Source organism: Dipodomys ordii, unplaced genomic scaffold (genome assembly GCF_000151885.1).
Source record: "Dipodomys ordii isolate 6190 unplaced genomic scaffold, Dord_2.0 Scaffold201, whole genome shotgun sequence".
Classification (NCBI taxonomy): domain Eukaryota; kingdom Metazoa; phylum Chordata; class Mammalia; order Rodentia; family Heteromyidae; genus Dipodomys; species Dipodomys ordii.
Genome location: NW_012267417.1, coordinates 2,389,405 through 2,399,593, shown reverse-complemented (window position 1 = coordinate 2,399,593; position 10,189 = coordinate 2,389,405). Strand labels below are relative to the sequence as shown.

Genomic DNA, 10,189 nt, shown 5'->3' with positions numbered 1-10,189 from the left:
AGCACCACTTCTGGCTTTTTTTTTCTTTTTGCTTATGTGGTGCTGAGGAATCGAACCCAGGGCCTCAGGCATGCAAGGCAAGTGCTCTACCACTGACCCACCTTCCCAGCCCAGCTACTGTATTCTTAAGTACTCCTTTTTAAACTTATATATTTAGGCAGCACTGGGGTTTGAACTAAGGCTTTCTATTTGTTAATAAGCTCTCTACCACATGAACAATGCCTTCAACCCCTTTTACTTTAGTTATTTTTCAGATAGGGTGTTACATTTTGCCTGAAATTGGCCTTAGACTGTGATCCTCTTACCTATGCCTTCCATGTTGCTAATATTAAAGATATGTTTGACTTACTGGTTGAGATGGGAATCTTTCTAACTTTTATTTTGTACAGGATGGCCTCAAACCACAATCTTCCCAATCTCTGTCTCCTGAGGAGTTGGGATTACAGATGTGAGACAAAGCGTTCCCAAATGTTTAATGTGATTATTTTTAATTATTCTTCTTGGATTTATCTAATTATATTTATGCATGTTTTCTTTTTTTAATAGAGATTTTATTGTGAAAATACCATACAGAGGGGTTACAATTACATGAGCAAGGTAATGAGTACATTCTTATCAAGCATTGTTGCCTCCTCCTTTGTTTTTCCCTTACCATCCCTTCCTACTGCCCCCCCAGTTCCCTCTCCCCATCCTGCACCAAAGTTGTAAAGTTCATTTTTTGACATAACGTCTTGTACATCTCATTGTTGCAATGGGTCCACCTAAACAATTTGTTTTTTTCCTTCCCCTCCACAAATTATACCAACATCGAAAGACTTGGAAAAAATTATATTAGGTGAAGTAAGCTAGGCCCAAAGAAACATAGATCCCATGGTTTCCCTTATTTGCAATAACTAGTATATGGCTGAGATACCTTTCTTTTATATTGCTGAATAATATTCCATTGCATGGATGCAGTACATCATGTTCATTCGTTCATGAAACATTTAAGTTGTCTCTCCTTTGGACTATTTTGAATAATGCATGACCATTTCCATATTCATTTTAAAGGATTTTCCCTAAAAACTATTTTAATGGGCTGGGAAGGTGGCTCAGTGGTAGAGTGCTTGCCTTGAATGCATGAGGTCCTGGGTTTGATTCCTCAGCACCACATAAGCAGAAATAAAAAAGCCGGAAGTGGTGCTGTGGTTTTCAAGTGGTAGAGCACTAGCCTTGAGCTGAAGTGCTAAGGGACAGCGCCCAGGCCCAGAGTTCAAGCCCCACAACAGACCAAAAACAAACAAACAAAAACTATTTTAACAAAAATAGCACATGAAGTTCTACTTCTTTTATTTTATTAATGTAAGTTTCAAAGTTAAAAAGAAGAAATAGTTTCTGAAAAATATACTTTTTGAACTTAGAAAACATAAGGAGATGCTGAAAAAAAACTGTAAATGAGTTGAATGTTTAACACAATTCTAATAATCCCAATTTTTGTTTCATTATATGCACATTTTCTTTATAATTGGATAACTTATCTCTTACTAGTTTTCATGTTCTTTTCCTTTACTTCTTTTTTTCTCTTTCCCTACTTCTTACTTTATCCTCCTTTGTTTCACTCAAGTTTTTTCTTTTGCAGTTTTCTTTTGGGGTTTGAACTCCCCAGGACTCTGAGCTTTCTAGGCAGACACTCTAAGTCTTAAACTTTGCCCCAAACCCATTTCACCTTCATTATTTGTCAAATAGAATCTAACATTTATGTCTGGATGAGCCTGGACTGCAAGTCTCCTATTAATGCTTCCCATGTAGCATTAATTGATGCCATATAGCATGAGAGGACCAGGCATGTAACACTGCTTATACTCCATATTTTATTGATTAGGATGGGATTTCATAAACTTCTTGATTGATTTGGCCTCAAACTGCAATCATCCCAATCTCTGTCATCTAAGTAGCTAGGATTACAGAAGTAACTGACTGGTATGACTTATTATTACTTTTGCCTTTATTAACTTTTTTAACTTCATAATATTACATTACTTTTAGCCTGTTACTTGTCTTTCTTTCTCTCTTTTTCTTGGTGGGTGGCGGAGTTTGGACTCTGGGCCTGGGTGCTGTCCCTCAGCTCTTCAGCTCAAGGCTAGCCTACCACTTGAGCCACAGCGCCACTTCCAGTTTTCTGGTGGTTTATTGGAGATAGGAGTCTCACAGTCTCTCCTGCCTGGACTGGCTTTGAACCGCGATCCTTAGATCTCCACCTCCTGAGTAGCTAAGATTACAGGTATGAACCACCAGCACCTGGCTCTATTCTGTAACTTTTCTATGACTATGGGTAGTATTTGTCTTTAATGATTTTTATTGTATTCCTATATCTGACTTGTTTTATGTAGATACTGGAGAGTAAGCCTTTAAGAGAATGCTGCTCACTAAAAGTAGAAGACATATCCATCCTAATAGCCACACATGTTTTAACATTGAAACACAAGAAATATGGAGAAGCAAGACAACATGATGCCTCAAAAAATTCATTTTTCAATAATTGAATACAAAGATACTGAAATAGCTGAAATGCTAAAAGAAATCCAAAACATTAGTTTAAAAAATAACCAATAGGGGCCGCGGCGGGGACGGATGCCCCGGGGTTGCCGCTGCCGGCCACGGCCGCCTTTGTTGCAAGCTCGCCTGGGGAGGTGGGCGGCAGGCAGCGCTGGTTCTCCACCCTTGGCAGAAATGGAGTCTACAACCTACCCTCTCAATTTGACCCTGAAAGAAGAAGAGGAAGAAGAAGAGATTCAGTGCTGGGAACTGAAGGATGGCCCAACCGATATGCAAAAAGTACGAATCTGCTCAGAAGGTGGATGAGATGAGAAACAAAAACAAAAACAAAACAAACAATGGATCCCCAGACCCAGGATTTGGATTCAAGCTTTAGAGAATAGCTTTGGAGAGGATGTGAAGTGGCCACCCTGCTGTTTCAGCCCTATTTGATGAGGTGGCCATATATTTTTCTGATGAGGAGTGGGAAGTTTTGACGGACCAACAAAAGGCCCTCTACCGGAAAGTCATGAGGATGAATTATGAAACTATTCTGTCCCTGGAATTACCATTTCCTAAGCCAGACATGATCACTCGTTTGGAACGGGAGGAAGAGTCTCATAATTCTGATGAGTGGCAGCTACAAGGAGGACCCGTTACAGAAAATGAAGAATCTGATGTAAAGCCTCCAGATTGGGCGACCCCAATGAATACCACCTCCCACTTCCCTCTGTCTCAGCATCTTGACAGCTTTGGCCTGCACCTGCCTCGGGACATCACTGAGCTGCCTGAATGGAGTGAGGGGTATCCCTTCTGCATGGCCATGGGCTTCCCGGGATACGAACTCTCGGCTGATGACATAGCTGGGAAGTTTCAGTTCAGCCGGGGATGTGCCGCAGTTAAGATGCAGGATTCAAGTTGATGGTGGTAGAGTATGCCGAGAGCACCAACAACTGCCAGGCTGCCAAGCAGTTTGGAGTATTCGAAAAAACATTTGAGACTGGCGCAAGGTGAAGCCACAGCTGCAGAATGCCCATGCCATGCGACGGGCATTCCGAGGTCCCAAGAATGGCAGGTTTGCTTTGGTGGACCAACGCGTGGCTGAGTATGTCAGATACATGCAGGCCAAAGGGGACCCCATAACCAGGGAGGCGATGCAGCTGAAAGCTCTTGAAATTGCCCAAGAAATGAACATTCCAGAGAAAGGGTTTAAAGCAAGCTTGGGTTGGTGTCGAAGAATGATGAGAAGGTATGACCTGTCTCTGAGGCACAAAGTACCTGTACCCCAGCACCTGCCTGAAGACCTGACTGAGAAGCTCATCACTTACCAGCAGACTGTGTTATCTCTGCGCAGGGCGCATGACTACGAGGTGACACAGATGGGGAATGCAGACGAGACACCCATCTGTTTGGAGGTGCCATCCAGGGTTACTGTTGACAACCAGGGTGAAAAGCCTGTGTTGGTCAAAACTCCAGGCAGGGAGAAACTAAGGATCACTGCCATGCTTGGTGTCTTGGCTGATGGGAAGAAGTTACCTCCGTATATCATTTTGAGGGGAACCTACATCCCCCCGGGAAAGTTCCCCAGTGGGATGGAAATCCGCTGCCATTGCTATGGGTGGATGACTGAAGACTTGATGCAGGACTGGTTGGAAGTGGTGTGGAAACGCAGGACAGGAGCACTTCCCAAGCAACGAGGGGTGCTGATCCTGAATGGCTTCCGGGGTCATGCCACTGATTCTGTGAAGAATCTGAACACGGACATGGTGATCATCCCCGGGAGCCTAACCCCACAGCTGCAGGTGCTGGATGTGGTGGTCTACAAGCCATTGAATGACAGTGTGCGTGCCCAGTACTATAACTGGCTTTTGGTTGGGAACCTGGCGCTCAGCCCCACTGGGAATTCCAAGAAGTCACCCCTGGGTCTCTTCCTGGAATGGGTCATGGTGGCATGGAACAGCATCTCAAGTGAATCCATTGTCCAAGGGTTCAAGTGCCACATCTCCAGCAACTTGGAGGAGGAAGATGACGAACTGTGGGAAATCGAAGTGAGTTGCCAGGAGGAGGGGAACCACCGAAAGAATGTGATATTGAGAGCATGACTGAGGGCAACTGAAGGACCAAGCAAATGACACTATGGTTGAAACAGTTGTGGAAAATACTCAAGATCATTCTTGAAAGTATGGATGCCCAGGGAGCTCCAGAAGAGACAGTGTGGGGCTCAGAACAGTTAAGATCCACCAGCAGCCAGCACGTTTCAGGGCACAGCCCCTCATGCCCTGCCCATGAAGTGTCAGCAAAATCTCGGACCTTTAGGCACACCAGAGACTAAAACAGAAATGAAACTTGGTCCCTGTCTTCTTTTGGATCTGACTCCATCTGTCCATCAAAGAAATGTGTAAATACTACCCAGCAAAGATGTAGGCTGGAGAAGAGACCATCTGTTCACCACCACCAAGAGACATCTTATGGATACAGCTTTAGTGGTGTCCTTTGGTAAAAACAAACAAACAAACAAACTCAATACTCTGCCTTTGAAAATGCTTCCAAAAGTAGAACCTGTCCCTACATGGATCAAGACTACAGAAAAGATTTTGTACAAATATGTCACTTATGCACACCTGCTACTTACACATTTCCTTTTGAGAAGTTGATTTACTAAGGATAACTATAAAATCAACACACACTGGCCTGGTGCCAGAAGATGGCTTTTCTATAGACAAACAACAGTACTGTGGAAGATGGAATTCACACAAATAATGCTGTTTTACTTATCTTCCAAATCTGGTTGGCAGCTAGACTTTTAGGGTCTTGTTTAATGGCCCTATTTTTTTCATTGTTGTATTTGATGATAAGGCAAGCACTAGTACTGAAGTCCTGTTTTTCAAGCTGCCTGCAGAAGTCACTGAACTCCCTTTTGTCTCCATGGTATAAGGCCCTTTGGCTCATCTGATACTTGTTTTAATTTCTGTAACGTTCGTGTCACAGAGACAGTGGAAGGTTTTAGCCCCAGCTGTTTCATGACTAACCTCCAAGAACAGGAGGCCATGGATTTTTACATGAATTACATGCATTCCCACATAATTTGAGTATTTGAGAACATTTCTTCAAAGCTGTCTGTGCTACAAAAAAAATGTATATCAGAACCTCAAAGACAAAGCCATTGCTAGAATTAACATTCCAAAAACCACTTCTCTTCCTGTACACTGGACTCATACATTTTATAAGATGTTTTTGGCTTCCTAAAACACCTATTTCTACTCAGGTACTCATTTTCCTGTTGGTCCTTTTCTGATCTTTTTAATCCAGTTGCACAGTCACACAAGGTGGGCAATTTCACTTCTAGAGGCTGAATGCTGTTCAGTGTTTGATTTAAGTCCCTCTTTGCTTTTTTTTTTTACCTATAATGCCTTTGGTCATCCAGAAGTGGCATATAAACCTTATTATTTTCCATTCCATTTCTATTTAATTTTTCCTCCCACTGGCGTACTTTCTAGCCCTTTCTTTTTCATGTCATTTCTCTTGCAGTGGGAGCTTAAAAGATGTCATGAAATCTAATTTAAGGTTCCTGCTTGGGAGCCACAGTTGTCTTGCCCAGAATAGTAGAAAATGGGTTTGACTCCTGTTTCATTCCACATCACCTCAAGTCTCATTGTCAGGTGAGAGATAATGCCTTATAGGTTGCATAGCACTGGAACTTTCCTAGAGTGATGGCTTTGCTGTCAGGGTCTTCTGGGCTCACTCTTCCATTCCCTTACTATGATCTATGCCTAACAGCCCTTATCCAACTGTTTTGCAGAAAGGCTGTTCGCCTAGAATTCCTATAGCACACAAGATATAGTTGTATCCCCTAGTGATAGGAACTGACTCCAACAATAAACTTTGATAATTAAAAATAATAACCAATACTCTCAAAGGGAATTCAAATAAACAGAAAGGTTCACTCAAAATTTGGAAAGAAATTCAGCAAAGAGAGATACAGGTAAGTATGATGGCACATACCTGTACATCTCAACACTTGGGAGACTAAAGCAGGTGTGTTGAGTTTAAAGCCAGTTTGAGGCATTTCTAGAACATTCTAGGGAAGCCCAAGGTACATAAGAAATCTGAGTGAGAGAGACAGAGAGGCACTGATAGAAAAAGAGACAGAGAAAGAATATCAGGGTAAGGATGAAGTCAAGTATTATATTCTGATAATAATAATAAAGAAAAAATAAGCAATCATAAAATCAACATGCAAGTTCTATGTGTTATAATTATGAAATTAATCCTATGAATCTGTGGTGTAGATACAAAGCAAAGGTTAGTAAAAGCTCTTTCGATGGAATTTTAGCAAAGATTTCTTCAGTTCTAGGGAAAGAAATGGGCATCTAAATACAGGAGTCACTTCAAATCCCACGTACATATGACTAGAAAAGAACCTCTCATATCATGTTATAGTTAAAACACCAAGATGACAGAACCATGGAAGATTTCTGAAAACTGCAAGAGAAAAGTACCAAGTTCTGCCTATCAGAGTAATAGCAAACCTCTCAACAGAAACCCTGAAGGTCAGATGTATTTTAATTCCTGAAACAAAATAACTGCTGACTAAGATAAGTATATTCAGTAAAGTTATTCTTTATAATCAAAGGAGAAATAAAGACTTCCTATTATAAGCATGAACTAAAACAATTCATGATGACAAAGGAAGTACTGCAGAAGATACTTTAAGAATACTATACATAGAAAAAAAGCTATACATCCACAAGCACAAGAGCAAAGGAAACGTATAAATCTCCATAGGACTGTTGAACAACTGATGATTAGAAGAGAATCAAGCATCAACTCGGCACACCAGTAAGGCTCTCAGATAAAAAGAAAAGGAGAGGAAGATTCGTACATACCTTTCAATGATTACCACAAATGACAAAATGGTCCTAACTCTTCAATTAAAAGATGTAAATTGGATGAGTAGGTTAAAGAATAACATACAGCATCATGTCTGTAAGATACAAGATATTGCTTTCTCATCTCACTGGCAAAGGGACACATGGACTGAATGGAAAATTATGTTCTAAACAAGTAGAACCTGAAAGCAAGTAGGACTAGCTACGCTTACACTTGACAAATTAGTTAGAAGGGACATAAAAGGTTACTGCATAATAATAAAAGGCACAACCCATCGAGAGGATGTAACTATTATAAATATATGTTATATATATATATATATATATATACATTAAACAAACTTTACTGGATATGAAGGGGCAGATACAATAATATTAGGTATTTTCAATCCCCACTCTCTCTCAATAGATACAGCATCTAGACAGAAATATTCGCAAAGAAACCTGAGTTAAGTTGCTTTATACATCAAGTGGTTTGACAGATACCTATAGAATATTCTATTCAATTGTTGCAGCATATACATAAATATGGGTCCTCAGGTGTCTCTATTGTATGGTGACTTTTATTCCTTCAAATATCAAATCAGTATGGCTAGATAGGATAGCCAAGTTATGTAATCAGCCTAGGTGCTCATCTATAGAAAAATTGATGAAAAAAATGTGACACACACATGTAATATCATTTTATTCAGCCATAAAGAAGAAAGAAGGGGCTGGAGGTGTGGTTCAATTGGTAGAGCACTAACCAGTGAATGAAAGTGTCAGGTATTGAAGTCAAGTCCTGGTTTTGGACCTAAAAAGCAAAAAGAAGTCATGTCATTTTTGAGGAAATGGATGAAACTGGTGACCATCATGTTTAGTAAAATAGGCCTGCTCAGAAAAATGAATATTGAATGTTTTCTCTCATTTGTAGAAACTAGAGTTTTCAATGACATAAAGCCAGATGGTAGTAGCTAATAACTGTAATCCTAGCTATTTGAGAGGCTGAAATCTGAGAATTGAGGTTCAAAGCCAGCACAGACAGGAAAGTCTGTGAGATTCTTATCTCCTTAACTCCCTCCTTCTTCCCCATCCCCAAAAGCCAGAAGTGGAGCTCTGGCTCAAGAGGTAGAGTGTTAGTCTAGAGCATAAAAGCCCAAGGACAGTACCCAGGTACTGATTTCAAGCCCCAGTACTGGTGTGTTTACACGCGTGTGCACACACACACACACAGACATAAAAGTAAAAAGGAGACATTTTGCAAGAGGATAAGCAGGAAGAGGGAGGGGGATAACAGAAACAGAATGTAACAGTATATAAATATGATCAAAGTACATTATATACATATAGTAAAATATAGCCGGGTGCTGGTGGCTCATGCCTGTAATCCTAGCTACTCAGGAGGCTGAGATCTTAGGAGTACAGTTCAAAGCCAGCCTAGGCAGGAAAGTCCGTGAGACTCTTACCTCCAATTAACTACCAGAAAACCAGAAGTGGCACTGTGGCTCAAGTGGTAGAGCACTAGCCTTGAGCTGAAGAGCTAAGGGATAGCGCCCAGGCCCAGAGTTCAAGCCCCACAACCAACAACAACAACAAAAATTTATAATAAAATTTATTTATTTATTTATTTTTGGGTCTGGTCGTGGGGCCTGAACTCTGGGCCTGAGCGCTGTCCCTCAGTTCTTCAGCTCAAGGCTAGCACTCTACCACTTGAGCCACAGCACCACTTCTGGCTTTTTTCTTTTTGCTTATGTGGTGCTGAGGAATTGAACCCAGGGCCCCATGCCTGCAAGGCAAGCGCTCTACCACCTTCCTAGCCCAAAATTTATTTATTTTGTATACTTAATACATGCTAATAAAAAAAAAACAAGAAACAAAAAGATTTAATATAACAAAATAATACTCAGAGTTGCAAGGGAAAAGAACAAACAAATAACACACAGAGGAGTCCCAACTTGGCAGACAGCAGACTTCCCAGCAGATACCTTACATGTCAGAAGAGATTTCATGAGCTTTTCACAGCACTGAAGCCAAAAAACTGTCAAGCCAGAAGATTGTCACATAGAGAATGTCTGGCAGTCACAGTGGCAGAGATCTTAGATTCTACTTGTTTCAGCTATCTACATTTGGTATCCTGTCCTTAAAGGCACAAAGAATATCATTTGGATGGCAATTCTAGTAGGCCAAGTGGGCAGTACAAGATTAGGACAGGATAACACTATGTAGTGGAAGAAAATTCAGATCCTCCTTAGGGAACATAGCCTCATCACGAAACCATACACAGACATTTCCAAGCAAAGTAAGACATATACAGGTAAAAACAACCAAGCACATAAGGAAAGAAGGCACCAAGAATGGAAACTACCTGAACAAGAGAAAGCAACAGATTTCAGATTATTATTACCAGAATTAACACTTCAGCTGCTCGTCATTGGTCAACAAAAGAAATCAAGAGAGAAGATCTGAGAATGACAGTTCAAAGCCAGCCTGAGCAGGAAAGTCCGTGAAACTCTTATTTTTATTTTTATTTATTTTTAATTTTTAAAAAAAATTTTGGGGTCCAGTCGTGGGGCCTGAACTCTGGGCCTGGGCGCTGTCCCTCAGCTCTTCAGCTCAAGGCTAGCGCTCTACCACTTGAGCGACAGCACCACTTCCAGCTTTTTTCTTTTTGCTTATGTGGTGCTGAGGAATTGAACCCAGGGCCCCATGCCTGAAGGTTTTAGCCCCAGCTGTTTCATGACTAACCTCCAAGAACAGGAGGCCATGGATTTTTACATGAATTACATGCATTCCCACATAATTTGAGT

General features: G+C 41.0%; 1 protein-coding gene across 1 annotated transcript in view; it reads left to right on the top strand.

The window, feature by feature from the left end:
- Positions 1 to 585, top strand: part of Slc35d2 (solute carrier family 35 (UDP-GlcNAc/UDP-glucose transporter), member D2) — a 65,406-nt gene extending 64,821 nt beyond the window's left edge. The window contains exon 13 of the transcript XR_001175758.1: positions 547 to 585. The gene's annotated coding sequence lies outside the window, so the exon portion shown is untranslated. The remainder of the gene's footprint in view (positions 1 to 546) is intronic.
- Positions 586 to 10,189: the final 9,604 nt, after the last annotated feature.